This window comes from Misgurnus anguillicaudatus, chromosome 9 (genome assembly GCF_027580225.2).
Source record: "Misgurnus anguillicaudatus chromosome 9, ASM2758022v2, whole genome shotgun sequence".
In the NCBI taxonomy this organism is placed as follows: Eukaryota; Metazoa; Chordata; class Actinopteri; order Cypriniformes; family Cobitidae; genus Misgurnus; species Misgurnus anguillicaudatus.
Genome location: NC_073345.2, coordinates 35,778,338 through 35,801,478, shown reverse-complemented (window position 1 = coordinate 35,801,478; position 23,141 = coordinate 35,778,338). Strand labels below are relative to the sequence as shown.

The 23,141-nt window shown below is 35.2% G+C and overlaps 1 protein-coding gene across 2 annotated transcripts in view; it reads right to left on the bottom strand.

Annotated features, from left to right (window-relative positions):
* Positions 1 to 23,141, bottom strand: part of tcf4 (transcription factor 4) — a 237,237-nt gene that overhangs the window by 166,216 nt on the left and 47,880 nt on the right. For both annotated transcript variants that reach the window (XM_055179350.2, XM_055179344.2), the window contains exon 4: positions 8,271 to 8,335. The gene's annotated coding sequence lies outside the window, so the exon portion shown is untranslated. The remainder of the gene's footprint in view (positions 1 to 8,270; positions 8,336 to 23,141) is intronic.

The window sequence follows — 23,141 nt, the reverse complement described above, 5'->3', positions numbered from 1 at the left end:
ACCTCCAAAAATGTAATGCACGGTCAATAATAAAATATGATATGTTGCTTTCAATATGTATTTTTTCAGAATATAAACTGACATGCAGTCAAAGCAGAAAGATGCTTTTTATGCTTCCAAAATGTAGTTAAAACAAACAAATCCTTACAAACATATTTTGTGAATCATTTTCAATTGTGAAAGTGACCCAACGAAACCAGACAAAACACAAACACAAAATGCATGCACGAAACACTCAAGCGAACTGGTTTATATTTCAGTTTCTGTATGTTATGTGTGTGTGTGTTTCATACAGGTGAACAGATGAATCTTCAAGAGAGTTTATTTATACGTCTGGTCAACCGTCTCACTAACACAAAGACCAAAGCGTCCATCATTCAACTGAACACATAAGAATAAACCTTGTCTGGACAGACTGTTATATAATACAAAATATGTCTGTATGGCTGGTAAGGAATATTTATTACCGGTAAAAGTTTCCTTTTCACCATCATTGGCAGGTGTGTTGAAAAGATAATTTTAGATCTATACACACAGCTTGGCAGCACCTGTGACCACCATCAGACCCTACACAAGCTCCACACACACACAATGCTGACCTCACGGATCTGGGCGGAGTCACCGAAACCCTGGGGTTATGTGTGTGTGTCCACCCCATCACAACATGATCAGAGGTCACGCTCACACACTGTCTGGTGCCCAGATGGGTACTGTACACCATCAGGACATACAGGGTTCAGATCTTCCCTGGCACACACAGAGACATCAAAACACACAAGTCTACCACACTCTCCGACTTACGAGGATTGTGGGATATCTGTTGTATGTGTCAAAATCTCAGGTAAACTGGACAGTTTAGAAGAAACTGCAAATTTTTACTAACATCACCTTGTCGTCTCTGTGTAAAGTGCGTAAACAGGAATCTGTGATAATGGTGATGTCATGCACATGTGTTTATTCAGTCTATAGGAATGCACGAGTATAGACGGTTTCAGCAGAAACAACATAAACAAATGACTTTTGTGGACTAAACGCAACACTTACACACAATCAATAACAATACAGTAGTTTATTACTGATAACAAAGGAAATACATCACAAGTAAATTATCTTTTTTCATATATTATATCTAACGCTTTACTGAGCTAACATCACTGTGTAAAATTAATGTATAATGCTAGCTACAGGTCCTTGTCATCTTGCCTGGCTGCCAAGATGACAAAAGTAACATCGGCATCTACTGACCTGGCACATGTAATACAGCGGATTTAGTCCTGTATCTGTGTAATCGCTGATCTTCCTTTTTTTTTTCGCAAAGGAAAACTTTTCAGTTTTTCACAACATTAATAGCATGCAAACACAGCCTTAAAGTCCAAATGAAATTGAAATGAAAAACTGTCATTTGTTTTGGAATCTTGTGGTATTTTTTACAAATGATTTATCTGATAATCTTTAATCAAAAACGCAAATCTCCTCCCCTCCTAGAAACGATCTCTCTTTACGTCCGGTCATACGGTACAGCAGGTGGGCGGAGTCAGAGAAAAAATCGCAACGATTAGCAAATAGCAACACGACCTAACTTCAGACGATCCAATCAATTCTCGATGAATGAATTCAAGTCCAGCTCTGCCTTTTTTTTCATTTCAGAAGCCGTTTCACTCGGATATACATCACCACGGGGGAATAAAGACAATCTTTACTTCCGTTTCATGGCGACTTTAAAGTCATGTTGAGCAGTGGCAACCTTTTTTTGTAATTGTCGCGAGCAAAAATCCTTGATCTTGCAGCACGTTTTCTTAAAAAATGCGATGGAATATGGGGGATATTTATGCAATTTTATGCAATGAAATTGTGGGAACTTGCAAAAACTGTTTCCAGCTTTTGCAGCTTTTCAATGATGTTCACGTCACGTAATCATTACGTTCCTATGCCAACATGGGACATGGCTGCGCTTGTGTAAAGTAAATGCAACTTTTTTCAACTTTCTTCTAAGATATATGTGATTTTTGGTACGAAATGCGGTGATTATGCAATCATGCAAGCCCCGCATATTTTGTGCACAAAATAATATGCGGACTTTGGCTGATTATGTGTTGAATCATGCGATTGCATAATCGCGTTTTTCTGGAGGGACTGATCTTTGTTAATTAAACACGTCAGCCACACACATACAAATAATTCTTAACTTTCTAATACAGTCACTTAGATATAAGTATATTTTATCTTTGGTAAACGTTTCTGTAGCTTAGCAGGTAATGCAACGCATTAACAGCACTAAAGTTATGGGTTCGATTTCCAGGAAACCCACATACATTTACATTTGGGCATTTAACAGACTGTTTAATCTAAAAGAACATAAAAAGGTGAGAAAAACAACAAAGGTGAAAAAACATATAGCTTAAATACACAACAGCCTCTGCCAAATGCATTAAAGTAATTACTCTCATGTTTTTAAATGAGAATTTCTATTTTCTGACTGAACAGTTCCTTTCCAACTTTACTTAAGTTGCTGGTGAAAGTTTTTGATATTGAAGCTGTCATATTATAGTACATGACTGTAGGTTTACATTACCACGGTAAGTTTTTTCATACTTAAGTGCTACTTCTATACATGAGGTGTCAGTAGGCAGGCGTGATGGGACACCTGTGTTTCTGGATGAACAGGAGGGGCGTGTGGACTCTTGATGGAAGATGTCTTTTGTGTCATGATATGAAGCACCAAATTAATGTCTGTCACCAGCACCTCCTGCAGCTGGACTCTCCCTCTGTGTGTGTGTGTGTGTGTGTGTGTGTGTGTGTGTGTGTGTGTGTGTGTGTGTGTGTGTGTGTATGGGGGCCACATGATGCAGGTTGTTCATGTTGAAGTGGAGGGCTTATAGTGCCCCCTGGGGATGAATTATACACTCTCTCTCTCTCTCTCTCTCTCTCTCTCTCTCTCTCTCTCTCTCTCTCTCTCTCTCTCTCTCGCTGTTTGCACACCTGCGATGGGGAAAACCATCAATGTTTTATGCTTTATGTCAATCCTGTGTAGTGGACTCTTGAAATAAACCTTTCCTGGACCCAGGGTTCCCACACTTTTTATCCAATGAATTTTCATGACCGTTCCAGTTGCTTGTGATTTCTGGATCTGTGGAGTTTTTTTAATCATGTAAATTTGCTAATGAATCATTCATACTGACCATGACCGATTCATATTATTTGACTCCTGAGTCAAATATTATTATGTGTTTACATGAATTTTACAGACATTACAACCTGTAAAAACCCTGAATTATCTGTTTGTTTGTTTATACATTTAAATGAGTTTTTATAATATTTAAAGTATTTAAAACACAACATATTGAGACACACGTTATGAGGACATAAACTCATCCAGTCATTAATCAATCAAATGTCATGCATGGCAAACAGGAATGACCGCTGCATTACTGTATTCAATGATAACATCACTGTAAAAAAAATTGCTGTAGTTAGTCAGCTGTTTGCAGTAACTTACTGTAGATTTAAATTTAGGTTATTAACTGGCAACAGTTTGTTTAAAGTTAAATAAACATTAACAAGTCTTTGTCTTTATAGAACAACACTATAAACTAACAGCCTCATTCAAAGCATTCTGGGAAACAGAAATCCTCATCAACTTTTTTCTGTTTTTTCCTTCAGATTTTTCCCAGAATGCTGTGCATGAGGCTGTTATTTTACTGTATTTTTAAAAATAACAACAGCTGACAGTAATACTGTAATTTCTACAGACTTTTTTACATTGCTGCAGCTCGTTATTGACACCTGTCAATCAACAGAGCTGCACGTGATTCTCTCACAGCCTCGAGTTCGTCCAACTCAAGCCAGGCAGAAATAGTGACAGAAAGGCTCTTAAACGCATTCCGCCGGCGTCTGGTACGCGTTTATTTGGCCGCGAGTCGCATCTGCGGGCCAGCTGTCAGCGGCCGCGCGCTCGCGGGATATTAAATGTAGGCGATGAAAATGTTTACTGGCGATGAATATGCATAACGATGAGGAGAAAATGGCAGAGGCAGATTAAAAAAGAGAAGCAGCTTGTTTACAGGGGACGCGAAAGCGAGCGCGTGAGTGAGTGAATGAATGAGTGAGTGCGCGCGGGCGCGTGTGGCATGCTGTTTGGCGCGCTGCCTGACACAGGAGAGAGAGAGGAACCTTTGGGCGAGGCATTAGGGAGCAAAGCAGATGGTTTGTGAACCTTTTATTAGGCAGAAAAAGCATTAATCAAAGCAAGGCGGAAAATGGCAGCAGCTCTTTGTTCGTTGTAGCGATATTTTTTGCTGGATTTGTTGTTTTTTGTTTTTTAAAGGCCTTGTGTTTCTGTCGTGGTTTTAGCACCGATGTAAATGACTTTAAACTTTCTCACAGCTTACACAGTTGTCACTCAGTGAATACTTAGCAGTTTTTTATTAAAACTACAGGCATAAATTATAAAGTCCCAAAATGCTTTTGGAAATGTTTTGATCATGAACACATGATAACTGAGAAAAATTATAAATGATGAGAACACAGTTCAACCTTTCACACAAATTTAACCTTCAATATAACACAGCTGATATTTGACTGAATGTTTGCCGAACTATGATGATATGCAAATTTTAGTGTGAGAGATAAAAAATATATATATATATATATATATATATATATATATATATATATATATATATATATATATATATATATATATATATAATATATATATATAATATATATATATATATATTATATTAAACAAAGCTAAACTACACTGTAAAACATAAAAAGTTGAGTAAACTTAAAAATTCAAGAGGTTGATCCACCAATACTTATATATTTACTGTAAGTTCACTTAACGTAGTGCTTATGTTGACTGAACTTAAATTGTTAAATTCATTTAAATAGGTGTTCATATAGTGTATTAAATACTATTATAAATCAGAGAATGCAATGAATAATTTAATGAACTTGATTCTCCACAAAAATATACATGAAACTGCATTACTGACATGCATCTTCATAATTGTGGAGAGAAATATAATGTCTTTAAAAAAGTATTTTACCAAACCAAACACTTCACAGAAAACTATAATTTACATCAAAATAAAGCTATAAAAAAGAGCTTAAACCACTATAACTTTTTAATTAACAACTATTTGGATGCCTTATCAGTTCTTATTATTTGATAAAACGTACAAGGGATTATGGATATTCCTCAAGACCAGTGTTGGGTTAATGCATTACAAATAACGCGGATTACATAATAATACTTTTTTGAAGTACGAGTAAAGTAACGCATTACTTTTTAAATGTACACATTAATATTTTAGTTACTTTTTCAAAAAAGTAATGCAAGTTACTTTTTAGTTAAATTAATTAGATGAAAAAAAATTATGTACTGAATTAAGGTAAACGTAGTCACATTATGCACTCTATGCGTACACGCCTGTGTGGGAACAGTTTGAGTCAGAAACTGAGATGGCAGCTCGACAGTTTTGCGATGGAAAATGCAATTTCTGAATGCAGAACTTTTCATTCAAAAAAACACCTGCAAGGCCTGAAAGAGATCAAGCCTCAGCCAAGAAAATGTAACGCAAAAGTAACTTAAAATTGTAATGCATTACTTTTAAAAGTAACTTTCCCCAACACTGCTCAAGACATTCTGAACTTTAAATTTTAAGTTCAGTGAACTTAAAAGATTATGTGTATGGATGTTGTATATTAAAAATGTGTTTTGGGTCCAAGATGCAAAAATAACAGACTTTTAAATGTGATCCTGATGTATTACATTCAGATGAAAAAATTCTCTCACCTAATTGCATTTAATAAAATTTACATGTGACCAGATACAAAAAACAATCCCAGAGTAGGGCAACCCTTAAGTCTGATGGGGAAGAAATGCCAAAAATGGCGTCATACTAAATACCTTCAAACTGAGCATGCTCATAATCCAGTGCTCACTATTTTATTTAATTTTTTTCTTTAACAGAATTCACCTTTCAAAACCTACAGAGACCGGCCGGTTTGGACTACAGCCCTCTACTTCCTGGTTGAATGACATCAATATAAGAGTTTTTGACCAAACTCCGCCCACAGGATTACGTCAGTCGCCAGCCTTTTGCCTAATGGCTCTGGCTAAACGAAGCTGCTGTCGAATCACAACACACTAAACAAGCTACACAATCAGACGTCATTACGTATTCTGAAGGAAAGACTTCATAGAACAAGGAAGAGATCAGCCTGTTTTTTAGACAGTGAAAACAGCAGTATAGAGAGAAGTAAATTGTGTGAAAAATAATACCACGTTTTTTTACACGTAAAACATGAACACGTTATATTGTGCACTGCAAACACAATCAAAGCTTCAAAAACTGGACCTTTAACAAACTTAGAGTTCTCTCAGCTTGAAATATTACAGTTTTTTTCGATTGCTAAACGACAGTGGGCACAACTGGAGTCACATGTGCAAAACTACAGTCTGCACAGCAGCAGTTCATGTGGACCAAACTCTAGTTAATTTTTCATTGCTTGAACACAGTTTTCAAAACTTTACACACTTATCCCATGACTTTAAACACAACCTGCACAACACTGTGGATTTACACCACTTTGTTCAAATGCTAACACACTGCTGTCAAAACTGTGAACCACACATTCAAAACACAATTGATTTCAGCCTTGTGCCTTTCAAACACTGCTGATTGCAATTTCATATAAATATAAATTCCAATTTCATATATATATTTCATATATATAAAATATTACCTTTCATGTACATTTAGTTTCTACCTTTTTTTTCTCATTACTGTAATTCCGCAAATTACTACAGACTATTGAAGCAAACTGCTAATTTTCATTTACCTTAAAGAATTATGATGTTCTAAATAAAATAATAAGTCATGTGATAAATCAATAAATAAATCATTCTTTGAAGAAAACATTACTTTGTGTGACATCACTGAAATTGTTAAAACTGTAAAGATAAAAAGTTAGTATTTTGTGTATTGGTGTTTGATGTTAGTGTTTTTCCTCTCAGTGTGTTGTGAGTGACAGTGTGTGTTATCTCAGTGAGGGTTGTGCATAGTGTTTGGCTGCACTGAGCTGTTTTGAGTCATGTGTTTAGAGTTGTGCTCAGGTGACTTTTGGTAGCGCAGACTGTAGTTAGTGTTTTGCACACGTAGCTCCAGTTGTGGTCACTGTCGTTTAGCAATCGAAAAAAACTGTAAGTTAGCCATATTAATTGTTTAAATTGAGTATCTTAACTTTTCCTGTTTTATAGTTCAGTAAAGTTGAAAAGTTCACTTTCTTTAACAAAACACGTAGGCGAATTTTTTATAGTGTAAGTGTCTTAAGCAAATACAAAATCACTAACTGTCAACACAAGTATTTGTGTAACTGATATTTTGACTCAAATTTGGACTCAAAAGTCTTTCAATATCCTGAATGTAATTTAATGATCATCAAAGCTGCTACAACTGAACTTCACAATTAAAACAAAAACTAATGACAATCAGCTGACAGACAGGTGTGTGTTTGTGTGTAACAGATGTTTCTCTGTCTTGCGTGTTTGCGTGTGTGTGTGTGTGTGTGTGTGTGTGTGTGTGAGTGTGTGTGTGTGTGTGTGTGTGTGTGTGTGTGTGTGTGTGTGTGTGTGTGTGTGTGTGTGTGTGTGTGTGTGTGTGAGTGCGTGTGTGTGTGTGTGTGTCTGTGTGTGTGTGTGTGTGTGTGTGTGTGTGTGTGTGTGTGTGTGTGTGAGTGCGTGTGTGTGTGTGTGTGTGTGTGTGTGTGTGTGTGTGTGTGTGTGTGTGTGTGTGTGTGTGTGTGTGTGTGTGTGTGTGTGTGTGTGTGTGTGTGTGTGTGTGTGTGTGAGTGAGTGCGTGTGCGAGTGCGTGTGTGTGTGTGTGTGTGTGTGTGTGTGTGTGTGTGTGTGTGTGTGTGTGTGTGTGTGTGTGTGTGTGTGTGTGTGTGTGTGTGTGTGTGTGTGTGTGTGTGTGTGTGTGTGTGTGTGTGTGTGTGAGTGCGTGTGTGTGTGTTGGTGATGACCTACTTAAAAACAACAGAACCAGTTTACATTTTTTGGTGTCCTATAGGAATGAAAAAACATCTTTAATATCACTAAAGAAGTAGTATTATTGATAATGTTAAATAAGTAACTCAATTGTATGTTCTATACTCATGTATGTTTTGTAAGGGCAGCTTTTGTTTGTATTTTTATTAGCACATTATAAAACCGCAAATAAATTGGCATGTGACAGCAGCACGTCTGTTTCTGTGTTTACCTGAAGAAGTCCTGATGAAATTACTTTATGAGTTCTGATCCAGACAGGGCAAGTAAAGGGGAAATCTATTTGGATAAACATAAAAAACAATTATTCATAATTAAACATCACAAAAGCACATTGGCATATTTCTATTAGCAAAGCAATTTAAGCTGTCTCGAACCCTGGCATTGCTTTAAAGTCTATTAGAAATTACAAGCTCAAACTGAATTTGGCTGGAGTTTGCGTGGACCAACCTGCCAGAAATACACAAGTATCTCCGTAAACTGGGAAAAAGATCCTCTGTGTGTGTGTGTGTGTGTGTGTGTGTGTTTATCACAGGATACACACCTCTCACTCATCATTTTCTTTGAAAAATCTTTTTTTTCCTCGTTTAGTCACAAAATTTTTCCTCTGCACCATATTTCATCAATGTATCTCATCTGATTTCAATCTCATAAAAAATGTCCCAAAATCTTGAATCTGAGCAACAGGCACACAGAAACAAGAGAAAAATAAAGCATTTACACATTTAACACTTAACTTAAATAACTTAAAGGTATTGTGGAGGATTTTCTTTTTCCGGGTGGATCATCAAGACTATTGGTCCTCCTAGTTGTCAATCAGGAGTGTTGCTCAATTGCATTTTTTTAAAAAGTGGAGAAGGCGGTTCTTTTCTAAAATTCAAGAAAATCCTCCGCTACACCTTTAATACAACTTAATTTAGATAATCTAATACAAAATACATAATCATTAGAGATGCACCGATATATTGGCCAATCATCAATATCGGTCGATAAAAGCACATTTTCACAATATCTGCTATCGACCGATCGTTAAAAACAGGCAATAGTCATATATATGGCCGATATATATTGTGTATATCAAAAAAGAACAGGAAAATGCAATGAATTTGAGCTCTGTGTATAGAAAATATAAAGAAACATCACTAGTTCAATGTTCAATATTAATGGTCATTATATGAATGAAAATTCAGAAAATTGATTCTTCAAAATTTAGTTAATACAAGTTAATATTACCATCCAACGATCGGTATTGGCAGATATCGGTCTGAATAATCGAATAATCATAACATAATCATGAGTACAATAACTTCAGTTTCTTGAGGCTTGTCTCTTAGAATCTGTTTATTTTGTGTAAAATTTGAAAATAAATAATTTCATCAATCAATGATCTTTCTCAAAAACCTTGAATAGGTTTTCAATAATCATTCAATAATAATCTTCTCATCAGCATATTATTTCCACAGCTTTACTGTAAAATGTTGCACGGGACACAATGAATATCACAACAGTCACTTCACAGTTTGTGCACGTTTGTCGCAGCATGTAGTTGGTGTGGCTCTCAGGTCGGTTTTACTGTGACTTTATGATCCTCGACCTGCTGTTAGTCTCATAAAACACAAGACAAAGAATCCTTATTACACCATCTGATAGAGAGAGACACATACACAGAGAAAGAGACTCTTTATCATTGTTAAACCTGTGCATCTGATCATAGATCAAACACACTCTAGAGAGAGAGAGAGATGCTGTATAAATATGTACATTGAACAAAATATTTACTGTAAGACCCAAAAACTAAAGCAGAACCTCAGAACAAAGCTAACTGGGTCAAGATCTGCAGCTGAACATCTTTGTGCTGGTTTCATATGCTGTGGAAACTATTGTTTATTGCACAACATTGTGTAAGTTTAGTATGTTAGTATGTATTGTGTTACACCATGTTGGTAAAAATCCACAGAAATCCACAGAAACTAGAGCAAATGTTTTATAAAGAAACATCGAAATATAACAGCAGTAAAATTAGTAAAGAATAATTGACGACAGCCGACAGACGATGCAAAGCCGAGTGTGCATTATTTTTAAATAATTGAATAGGACCGGAGTGAATTATTCCTCTTATACCACGTTTACCACAGACATTGCTCTGGTGGTTATTTTAAGTTATACCACGGGTCTGTTGAATGCTGCATTCTGATTGGCTGAGAAATGTTCTATGGGTGTTGATTATTTTTCTGTAAGCCGCACACCTAACCTATAAAATGTCTTAAAAATAGGCATCAGAGCAATGTTTGTGGTAACCGTGGTATAAGCGGAATAATTGACTCCGGTCCTTTGAAGTATAAGAAAATAATGCACACCTGCGGTGTAACGGCACGACGCGAATTACCACCTTGGTGTGCATTATTTTCTTATAATTCAATGGCCCGTCGTCAATTATTCCATACACATTTAAGAGGTCAGGTGTGCATTTATCAAAAAATAATGCATACCCGTTAGGGGTGTAACGGCATGATTTTCCACGGTATAATAATCGTCTCAGAAACTATCACGGTTTCACGATTTGCCGGTATTAAACACTTTTTATTATTATTATCATTAGCTACAATGACCCTTAAATTAATAAAAAACAGATAGGGTTTTTGGGTTGAACATATGGTTTATTATATCAAACTTTTTGGGGGGAAAATTCACTTTCGAAAAAAAGTTAACTTTGATTCTTAATTTATTCCTATTTTTAATTTTATTCTTTTAAATAAAATGATAAAATACTCATTAAATTCTCTCAGAGCTGCTCTGGATATATATTCATTTGTTCACATCTTCATATAGTGAGTGAAATGTATAGTTTTTATTATATGTCCTAATTATAATCAACTTAAATTGATCTGTAATATAAATCACTTAAATGGGCTTTAGTGCCTCTTTTTGCAGCCACTCTTCATCCACATTTCTTGCAAACTGGATATCCATCTTCAAGGACAACCCCGCATTCGTTTTTCGCCGAATGAATTTGCATGTGCATAGTAGCGCAGGTGAGATCTGCTTTATTTTATTCCAAAACCGTGTATAAGCAAATGTTTACGGTATGATAATCGTAAAAGTTAATATCAAGTATACCGTTACAACCCTAATACCCGTGGAACATTTCTCAACCAATCAGAATAAACCATTCAACAGCCCCATGGTATAACAGTAAATACATTTTTAAGTGTATCTCTTTTTTTAATTTTGTTTCCCCCTATATACAACATAAAGAAACAATGCATCTGTGGTAAAAAAAAAGAAGTTATTAAATATGTTTGACTGTCCTTCAACATTTAGACTATTTTACAGGATACGGTTAAGCAGTGCACAAACTAACGCAGGGTTAATTGTAACACGGCTACTTTACATACAGAGCCGAGCAATCTGTGCTTTTGGTTTTTTTCTCTTACTGTCAGAAGTTCTTCTGTAAATTTGTGAAAAGTTTTGATGTGTTTTGGTTAAGATATTGAACAAAGAGTCTTCATCTTATGTTTTATTATTTTTAAGTTGGGTGTGTATGTCACCAAATCCAACCTTATATTATTTTAATGAAGTTTTCACACAGTGTTCAATGAAGCCTCAGGTATACAATGATAATGAAATGAAAACAATGTAAATACTAATTATCAAAATGATAACTGATAATATAATATCAGGGGAAATAACTCACTATTATGATTTTTTGTCTTAAATTTATTTCTATGCATTGCTGCAGAATTCAGTGATTTTTAGATGAAGGATGATGGATTAATGAATGTGTGGATATCTATCTATTACAGGCAGATATATCAACAATATCCATCTGACAGAATTTGATTGAATTATTTGTGTTTAAACTAAATTTTCTAGCTGGTTTTTCAACAAACCCTCTGTTTGTTACAATGAACCCCAACTACTCCTGTCACTTTCTGTGTAATTGTATGATAACGGGACCCACAAACAAACTTTAAGTGTTCATTTGTAGCAAAGATGTTTTTGTTGATTGTGTAAAAAAATATTAATTTAACTTAAATATTTTTTACTTTGTGCCTTGCTTTCTTCTAAATAATAAACAGGTTTTACTCATGCCTTCACATTTATGCTTTTAAGCTTCCATAAACTTTATAAAAACATGTAAGAGCGTAAGAAGTCAAAATGATTTTGTTGGCACAGAAGCAGCTTGTTGAACCTGTGATATGACTTTAATTGTAGCAGTGTCATGATGTTGGTAATAAAACACAATAATGTTCACAGTTTGTTCAGAGAAAGTCTGACAAACATCAATTTTGTTTTGAACATTTACACAGAGATCATCTTTGACAAACACAGATGTTTCAAACAACACCACACATATACTGTAGTCTGATACACACAACACACTTCAGTTTATTCACAGTCTCTACTGAGTTTTTTCAATGACACATCTAAACTATCTCTGTTTACCTGATTTCATATCTAATATTAGATTATTATTACAAATTTATTACATAACATTATACACAACACTAGATACACAAGTTTGACATTTAACATGTCACTGTCATTGTCTCTATATGGATCAGCTGTGCAAACTGACTTTATTCAGCAACAGCATATCTAGAGACTTTAGTTTGGTTTCATTTGTTTGTGCGTGCATGTGTGAATGGTCAGCATGTGTGTCAGGTTGGTGTGGACAGATCAAGTCCTTATTTCACAGTAACCGACAGCTGATTATGCTTTTATTATTCATCAGGTTTAATGTAATGTTTGTACACTTGGATATCTTAGCAAATCCAAGCACAGTTTAAGATACTGTTGAAATCTGGAACTCTTAAAAATAAACATGCGAAATGACCGGGATATTTTTCTCATCTGCAATAAACATGATTTTATACCACATATCTTACTGATGTTTTAGATGTACAATATATAAAACCAAAGCATCTAAGACGTAAACATTTTGCCAATTGATTTGTTTGGAGTTGACTGAATGATAAAGGTTGTACAGATTTGCATGATTATGAGTTGGGCTGGGTATTGGCAAGAGCCTCACGATACGATACATATCACGATAAATGGCGCATGATACAATGTATCGTGGTACGGTACGATACAGTGCTGTGCAATGCAATGCGGTACAATGCAATACTCTTTCTTTTTTTTTATCAAAAATTAAAAAACAGTTGAATTTTTTTTTAAATACTTACCGGTAATACTTTTTTAATGCCAAAGTGCTTCCACACGTTGGCTTTGAAAGCTGCAGGCGTTTTTAAATTTTCTGCCATTTTCTCACTCCTGCTAACTAGTGAGACATTGGCCGAATGGCCGTATATGACAGACAACTGGACATCGACAACTACGGCAGCGGCGAAGGAGGTCGTTTGATGCACACAAAGGGACTTCATGTTTTTTTTTAAATATCGATACACTATCAAGGAAAATTTTATCATGATAGTTAGCTGTCTCAATATTTTTGCAAAGCCCTAATTATGAGTCTGATAAAACTCTCCAAACAGATATTTAGGAATTTGTTCAAATAATTCGGTGTTACAGGAGATATGAGATTACACCTCATGTTGACTGAGAGAAAGTCATATAAATCTCACTATAGTTAAAGGGAGAAATAAACAACATCTTATTTGTGATACCTTCTCTATGATAGCGTCTTTAACAATGAGCTCCACACATCAGAAACACTCACAGACCTGATGTTTATCCTACATATGAGGAAAAAAACACTCGTGTGTGTGTGTGTGTGTGTGTGTGCGTGTGCGTGTGTGTGTGTGTGTGTGTGTGTGTGTGTGTGTGTGTGTGGAGGCGGCTGGTGAAATGAGGTGTCTCTGAGCACTTACATCCCTCCATGGTGCCATAAGCACCTTGATAGGGCACACCTGCACACACACAAATACACACACATACAAACACACAAACACGCACACACACATGTAATGACCCATGAGTAACTATCCCCCAGCTGGTGCTCCCTAAATAGGCTGCTTCTACAAAACCTGTGACCCCAGCAACTCCCCTTCTGAGGACAACATATACAGTCAAACACACACACACACACACACACACACACACACACACACACACACACACACACACACACACACACACACACACACACACAAACACAAATAACCTTCTTTTTGCCACTGGTTAAGTCAATAATTTTGTATCGGCAGGTCAAGCAGCTTCAACACACAGTGATACTGACACATACTGATTTTTTTAATTTCCTATGAATGGCTAATTTATATCGAACTTTGTACAGTCCAAAAATGGTTTGTTAAATCAACTTAATTAAATTAAGGAAAACTTTTCCACAAAATTAGTTTAGTCTTGTACAAAATGAATAGAATAAGTTTATTTAAAAAAAATAATCTTTTGTTGCACCAACTTAATAAATTAATTTTTTGTCATAAAAATATCTTGTTCAATAAAATTTTCCCACACAATTAGTTCTGGTCTGTACCAAGCCCCTAAGGTGACATTGGAGTAAAAAAATTTAACGTTTAGTTTCATGTGCTCACGTGAAACCTTCATGTGCAGAATTTTTTTTAAAGTTTAGTTTCGAGTGCTCATGTGAAACGCTCGCGCACGTGAAACTTTCGCTTTCCCTAGTTTTACGTGCGCACGCAAAACTAAACTTTAAAAAAAAATTCTGCACATGAAGGTTTCACGTGAGCACATGAAACTAAACTTTATTTTTTGCTCCATGTCCCCTTAGGGGCTCCGTAGGTCTGTTCAACATGGACAAAACAAGTTAATAAAAAAAAATTAATAAATATCAATTTCTATATCATACTAATTAACATAAGCACATGCAGTGGCGGCCAGTGACTTCTTATTTCGAGGGCGCTTGATGTGAAGTTCGTCACAACATGTATGTAGCCCGTCATGTGTGTGGTTCCTATTTTCAAAATATGTGTTTGGCGCGTCGAGTGAACCTATGTGCATAAAGGGTTTATGATAAAAGAGACACTCGAGTTTGCCAGATACTCGCATAATCTCATGCGTAATCAAAGTTTACTGTTAAGTGAGTGTCTTGTGTGTATTTTGTGAACGTTTCTATTTTATCATAAACAGTTTTGACGTGTGTGCAGCAGGCACTTATTTTGACAAAACACGTGATGCACATGGTTCACATGACGCAACAAACACATATTTTGAAAACGCAAGCAATACACATGAAACTCCGAACACTTATTTTGAATTTGTGCCCCTCGGATGAGCAGTCACAAGCCGGCACTGCACTCAAAAAAAAATGAAGTGTTGGGTTTAATTAAAAATATTATGTCAACAGGTTCCCGGTAATTTGTTTAAGCAATCTCAACAAACAATAATTTAGTTTTACAAAAGAAGTTTAAGTAAACTCAACAAACCTTAGTAGATCCAACAAATAAAATTGAGTTAATTGTACATAAAAAATGTTATTAATGATGACAAAAATGTTGAAAAATGCCATTTTAAACTACACCCACTTTAATTAGGATTTAATAAGTCAGAATCAGAATCAATCAAAGTACAGCTGCTAAGTACAACTTATCAAATAAACCTTTTTTAAAACAGTTAATCAAACATATCACAAACGTATTTGAAACACAATGTTGCATTCCAAACCGTTTGTTTGATTAAAGTTTTGAGTAAAGCTGACAAGACACACTTTTTTGTTGAATGAACTAGATTAAATTAAGTTCACATTATTAAATAGATTTTTTAAGTTACACATAAATAACACAAACTCTTCTAAATCAATAAAATAAATGAATATTAAACAATATAAAGTCTTTACCTAATAATGCATAAAATAACACTTAAACATGACTCTCCAAAGGTTGCATGCAAAGCATGCTGGGAAATACAGATCCATGGCCAGTTAGTAATATCAACAAAAATCATTCATGTGGTCCCAACATAAAATGATTAAGTTCATGTCATTTAAAAAAAAAAGAGGATTGATTAACTTTTTGAGTGAATATGAAACTAGTGTTGGACAAATGTAACATTTACAGACCTTGGAAAAATGATTCATTCATAAGAACCCTGCTGGACGCAAGCCGGATTATAAAAGTCTGCTTCATTTACAAGCATGAGACGTATAATTACATAACCGTAAGGAGTTAGATGCTCTCATCCGCACTGAAATGACATTTCATCACAATTACAGAATCAGCCACAAACTAACAGGGACGGGAGACTGAAAGACAGTGTGTGTTAATGGACTGCGATGGTTCGCTTGACCTCCTGCAGGTGCATGAATATTTCTGATGGCGCTGAGGTCAGTAACAGAGAGAGGCAATTTCCTGCCTTCCACTAAAAAAGAAAACTAAATAAACATCTGAATCAAACAATTCAAACGGCTGCCAATACATCACTTAGTGTTGACCGCTCTGACTGTTAGGGCAACAATCTAAAGCAGCCGAAAGCGTAATTAGGACGTCTGATTTTAACAGCGCTCGCAGGATCGGACAGAATCGGCCGCTCGGCTTAAAACGCAAGCAACGGTTCAAAGATTAATTACAGACGCAGAGAGAATCGTTTAGGAAAAATCAACATCTATTACAACACAACGGCAATGCAGAATTCTGATTAACCAGAAACCATCGTCATCATCGCTCAATCTGAACAAACTCTCTTGCAAAGTCATACTGGCACACATTTTAACTTCACAAAACAGCTATAAATACTATTTAAAATTACACAGACTTACTTTATAACAAGTTCCTTCACATTGACATTGGAGGAAAAACTGTAAAACTTCAGTATTCAATCCTCAAACAAACAGAAATAAACAATAATCTCAATGCATTGCCTTTTATAATGTGCTTAAAACTTTGAAAGTACATTATTATAAGGATTGATGTGACTCTGAACATCTGTTTACATGAGCTGTGTTCAAAGGTGTTGTAAAATAGTCACATGTGTGACATCATATAGTACAGGTCAGTGACAAAAATGGTTTGGCAAGATGAGAAATTAATTTTTTAAAACTTGGTTTAAAAGCATGCATCAGTTTTATTTTAATGCACAGTGTATTTATGTTAATTTTATGCAATAAAAATTACATTTGCACCATTTTTATGAAAGTTAAGACTGAATGGATCTGAAAATGTCAAATGGTGTAACCGCAATTGTGCCAAAGTATGAAAAATATTAAATATTTTATCCACCTTGATGGCATGTATGCGTAATCATCAAAAATATATATATATATATATATATATATATATATATATATATATATATAATTTTATAAGTTATTTCTAAATGTAATTTTTAACGTGTTTTTGTAATATTTGTCCTGACATATGCTGAAAACCGCTCTGTTTTCTAAATAATCTTATGACAAATTATGTCAAAATATCATATTACACTAAACTAGATGAATATATTTTATTCCAAATATTTTTATGAATATATTTATATTTTAATTTGAAAAAATACTAGTTACACCAACTGACACAGACCGGTTACACCACATTGACATTTTTGCAATTATCCCTCAAATATTCTTGCAAAATGAAACAAAAACAGAAATTTTAGACTTGGTCCTCAAAAAAGAGAATGTATGCAAAATTTATCCATACGGACACAAAATAATTAACATCACGCCATTGACACACATATGACAAATGTAGTCACACATTTAGGGACTGTTTACACAACAACATTTTCAACAGAAAACTTTTCATTTACACAACAATGACGTTTTGAGGTTCTGAAAATGCAAAGTTTTGAAAATGACACCTTGTCATCTTTGTGTAATCAATGAAACGCAAATCTGTGACAATGGTGACATCATGCGCATAAAGTCCAATTTATAGATGTGAATCGAGTATACGGTGTAACCCACGCATTGATACCCAACATCTTACCCTACACTGCAGCCTGGCACACACCTCCCAAAAAAGACAACACATCAATGCTACGTGGACCGCAAGCGCTATGATTGGTCCGATTGGTCGCACTTGCCAGACTAAACCCCACCCTCAGGTCAACATAAATGCAACACCTGAATAAAAACTACAGTGATTGGGAAGATTAGATGTAATGCAAACTCTCGTGAACACATCAGATGATAGCAAACAAGAGTACAGCAATCATAAAAGAAACTTTGAATCTTTCCGTTTGATAATAACACAATGAAAGTCCCATACAACCAAACTCCTGCAAGAGAAATTACAGCGTATATATTCCAGGCCTGCTTCACGGTATGATAGATGTGTCTCATCACACACAGCCGACTCTCTGACCTTCATATTCATCTGAGGGTTGCACACGATTGCACCACATATGACGACAGGATACAACTTAAGAACAAAATCTTTCATTTCTGGGACTATGTGTGCTCCAAATGGGACCAAAGCTTGGATATTATCTTAAAGTTAAATAGCATCTGCATATTCATTTTTACATGCATACACATATTAAACATATCTTCTATGTTGAAATCCTATTCAAATATGCACATTTTTTGTACACAACATAATAACTGAATGATAAATGAGAATTAAAGTTTTTAAACTAGATGATTACACACAGTTATGCCCAAATACTATCTGAACATATCAGTCAGCAGAAATATCGCTGTAATACTACATTTAATGTGTCCATTAAGAGCAAGAGGAATATAAAACACACACACACACAACAGTCAGTACAACCAGATGACACACAAATAATGTGTTTGTGATTCTCAGAAGCATTCAGACACACATGATAAGATAATAAGTCTACCCTGAAAACATGTCAAACACACGTAAACGCTGTCGGTGAGATGCGAGACACGTGGGAAATGAAGAGAAAAAGAGAATTGAATTAAAAAGGGAAGTGGGAGTGATTTCACACATTCAAACGTGTGTCATTGAAGCTGCTTTCCTGATAATCGTTGCCGTGTGCGTTTTGACAAGTCAAATGTGTTACATTTTACCCAGAGTGCAACGCTCCAGTCGGAGTGTGACAGCTATGCAAATGACTGTCGTTTGTTTGATGCTACACACACCTCTCATACAAAACCTGCAACAACTCCACTACACCATCACATCAGGACTACATGAAATTATACAGCAAAGACGTCATCGCTGCTTCTCATTGATGTCAACAACGACTCAAAACGTCATCACATTTACAAAGACAAAGTCAGAAAAAGATCTTAAAATAAACTCAAACATTTCTCATCCTCCCAGACCAGGGTTTACTATGGGGTTCAAGAGAGAAATGAGTTGATGAAAAATATTTAGTTCATTACTTAGAATGAAATTGTAAGATCTAAATAAAAAACTTACTAACAAAGTAGATTTTTACTAACAAAGGATATATTCAACGCTATCTCATGGCAATTCGTACTTATTTTACAAGATGGTTAATTCGTAATAATTTGTATAACCACATTCATACATTTTTGTACGATTTGCCTTTGCCCCTGTGACGCTGCGGTTAGGGATGGGTTTTCATTATGACAATCGTACGTTTTTGCACGATTAAATGCTATAATGGCATAAATAATCACCACACTCTAAAAAATGATGTGTTGGATTTACTTAAAATATATATGCACCATTTTTGCATCACACTTTTTAAGTATTCCCAACTTTGATAGTTTTACTTAAAATTTACAAGAAAACCTGTGCTTTATTTACTTAAATTTTTAAGTAAAGAATGATGATGAACTCAAATATTTAAGTTCATATAACACATATTTTCTTGTTTATTTTAAGTAAAATTATTCCAAGTTGGGATTACTTAAAATATATATGCACCATTTTTGCATCACACTTTTTAAGTAAATCCAACACATATTTTAGAGTGAAGTTGGAGCAATATAGTATAGACAGAAAGGTATACATAATTTAGTGTACACAGAAAGGTCTCCTGAACAAAGTCTTTGTCTGACTTAGCTCTTGCTTGAATCAGAGACCTTTTTGCTGTGAGCAAACTATGATGCGTGCTAACCCACTGTGTCGCCCTTTACACTGAACACACACTTCTCAATCATGGTATAAACAAACATAATTTTTTCAAAAGAACTTTAAATAGAACATATAACTAACATTAACAACATATCAACATAAATAAACCCAGCAAACATTAAAACAGTCATCTTTTTAAATAAATATTAACCAAAGAAGTGAACATGTCGCAATGCATGCTGGGAACCATTCAGACCATTGTTTTTTTTTAAATTGCTTGTTCAGATTACTCAATTTGGCAAGTTGGGTAAACAAATTGGACAAAAACTTAAAACTCCAGTCAACAAATGATATTTGTTAGCAGGATGATTATGCTTATTTCATTCAAAACTAATGAACTGATGCCCTTCAACAAGAAAAACTTTGTTTTTTGTTAAAAGAACATTTTGAAGTTGGATTTTTTACAGGGCATGTGCTTCACAAAATGGCTACGACAGATGTCATAATTTTTGGCTGGAAAGGCATCATGGGAAATCACGTGGCTCTATAGTTACTTAAAATGTTATGCTAGATTTACTTAATTTTGATGCAATTGTTATAGTAGTTAACACTACTTATGTTTTTTCATTTTATTTTTGGATACATTTAAGTTCACCTGGTAACTTAAATTTTTGTGTTACACATACTAAATATGGTAAGTAGAGGTTGAAAAGTTATAAATACTAAGTTTTTTGTGTTTAATCCAATTACTTTCATAAGTTATGGTTGTTCAGCCAACGAATCGTTTTTTAGAGTGCAGGCGATATATTTTCTTTAACAGAATCCCCTTTCAAAGCGACCAGTTTGGACTACAGTCCTCTACTTCCTGCTTTAATGATGTCACTAGAACTGTTTTTTGACTAAACTCCGCCCACAGGAATAAGTCATTCGACAGCTAAGCTAACGGCAAGCTAAGCTGCTATCAAATCACAACACACTAAACAAACTACACAATCAGAACTCAATACATATTTCTGAAGGAGGGACTTCATAGAACAAGGAAGACATCAGACTGTTTTGAGGACAGTGAAATCAACGGTATACAGATAAGTAAATTGTGTGAAAAATACCACATTTTTCTAAACATGAAACATGAACACATGTTATATTGATCAATGTAAACACAATCAAAGCTTCAAAAACACTGAAAGAACGGGACCGTTAACTTCGCATGAATTCATATGACTTAGCCAACTCGTAAAATATGTACGAATTCTCGTGGGATCAGGGATCAGTCGTGACCATTACACAACACTACAAAAAATTACCAGATGAAGGTAATAATAACAATAACTACTACAATAGTAAAATAATAAATAAATTCATTAAATAAGTTGAAATAAATAACATAAAATAAATGAATAATGTTAAATATGCAAATGTACTATGATTAAATTAATGAAATATTTACCTAATTATGTTTAATTTTCTTGCTAAAAAGTAGATTTTATATAACTGATGCACAATTCTGGTCAGGTCTCCAAAAAATGTGAAAACGCATCAATTTATATGTGGACCGCAAGGGCTGCGATTGATCCGATTGGTTGCACCTGCCAAACTACACCCTTCCCTCAGGTCAACATAAACGCAACACCTGGGGCACGTTCGGTTTCCGGGTTGAACATCATGTTTCCTGGAAACGGCAATGTGCAACAGGGTATGAGATGTTTTTTCTTGTTTGTTGGTTGTGTCAGAACTGCAGTCCAATCAGCAGCAACATGTAAATAAATCATGCGGTACTAAAGAGATAGTATCGTACAATGGGTTCAAGTTGTGATGTTATCTTTTATTCTGGACAAAAAGGGCAGTGACTGTAACATCGAGCGTATTTTACAGTATTAAACACGTATTTATAATGATTTCATCAAAAACATTTAAAAAAGAACACAAAACATGACCTTCTCAGCTACAGTAGTTGCAACTCTTGCGTCATCAGAACAGTGTGTTCAACGCATCACCATTTCTGTTTAAAAACGTGCAACGTTTGTGTCGGTGCTTAATTAATTAATAATTAAATAAGTTAAAATAAATAAAATAAAATAAATAAATAACGTTAAATATGCACACGTGCTACGATTAAATTATTGAAATATTTACTTAAAATCTTAGGGGGTACTTACAAGTAAATAATTTAAGTAAAGGGGGTTCGGCTGACAACAAACCCCTGTTCTAGACCATCTGTCATAGTATTAATAACTAAAACTGACTCACCTGTGGTTATTTTTTATCATTTTAAATTTCAGACAAACAAACTTTATTGATTCTATTAAAAACTTGCAAGCTATGAAAGAGAAACAGAAGCTGTTTTCACCTAAATCATTACTAATAGAAATATGATTAATGGTTAATGTTCTTGCTAAACTAATACAAAATTCTGGTCAGGTCTTGGGCAAGTCTCCAGGGTTATGAGACGATAACCTCTGAGCAATAAAATATTCTTCTGCAAACTCTCTGTCCACTAAAAGTCATTTAGCAAGAACGCCACACTTTTGACCTACCTCTGATACAAACAACGTCCTTGTTTTGATGTAGTTTTTGAGATGCTGTATTAAATATTCTGCATGTAAACACACACAGGTGGAGCACAGGGACCTGATCTCACACTACATAACTAATAATAAAGCACAAAATATCATATATTTAGAAAAGCGAGGTTGTGTTGACCCCATCATAAACACAGACACACACACACACACACACACACACACACACACACACACACACTTACACACACACACGCAGGGGAGAATTATTAATGAGAGCTGCTATCCTCACGTCTCTGCATTGCGGACACACGTTTCACACTGTAAAGGTGAAGCTCTTCATCAAAGGAACATCACCCCCACCCTCCCATTTGGAGCCCGTCCAGAAATGACAAAAACACGGATCCGTCCGAGGAGTTTGTGGAATTACTGAATTAGCATCGTCTTCAAGTTTCGCCCCTTCCCTGAAACTCCCCCGCGCCGTCTGTCACGCACACACACGCGGGATTATTATTCATTAGAGCGTAGTGTACAGAAAGACTGGTGACACCCTCTCTCTACCCACACTGCACTGGGTCACCGAGTGCCGTCCCCACGGTAACCAGGTACAGACACACGGGCCATCTGTTTATCATAGACTGACACATCCTGAAGATAACCAATCGC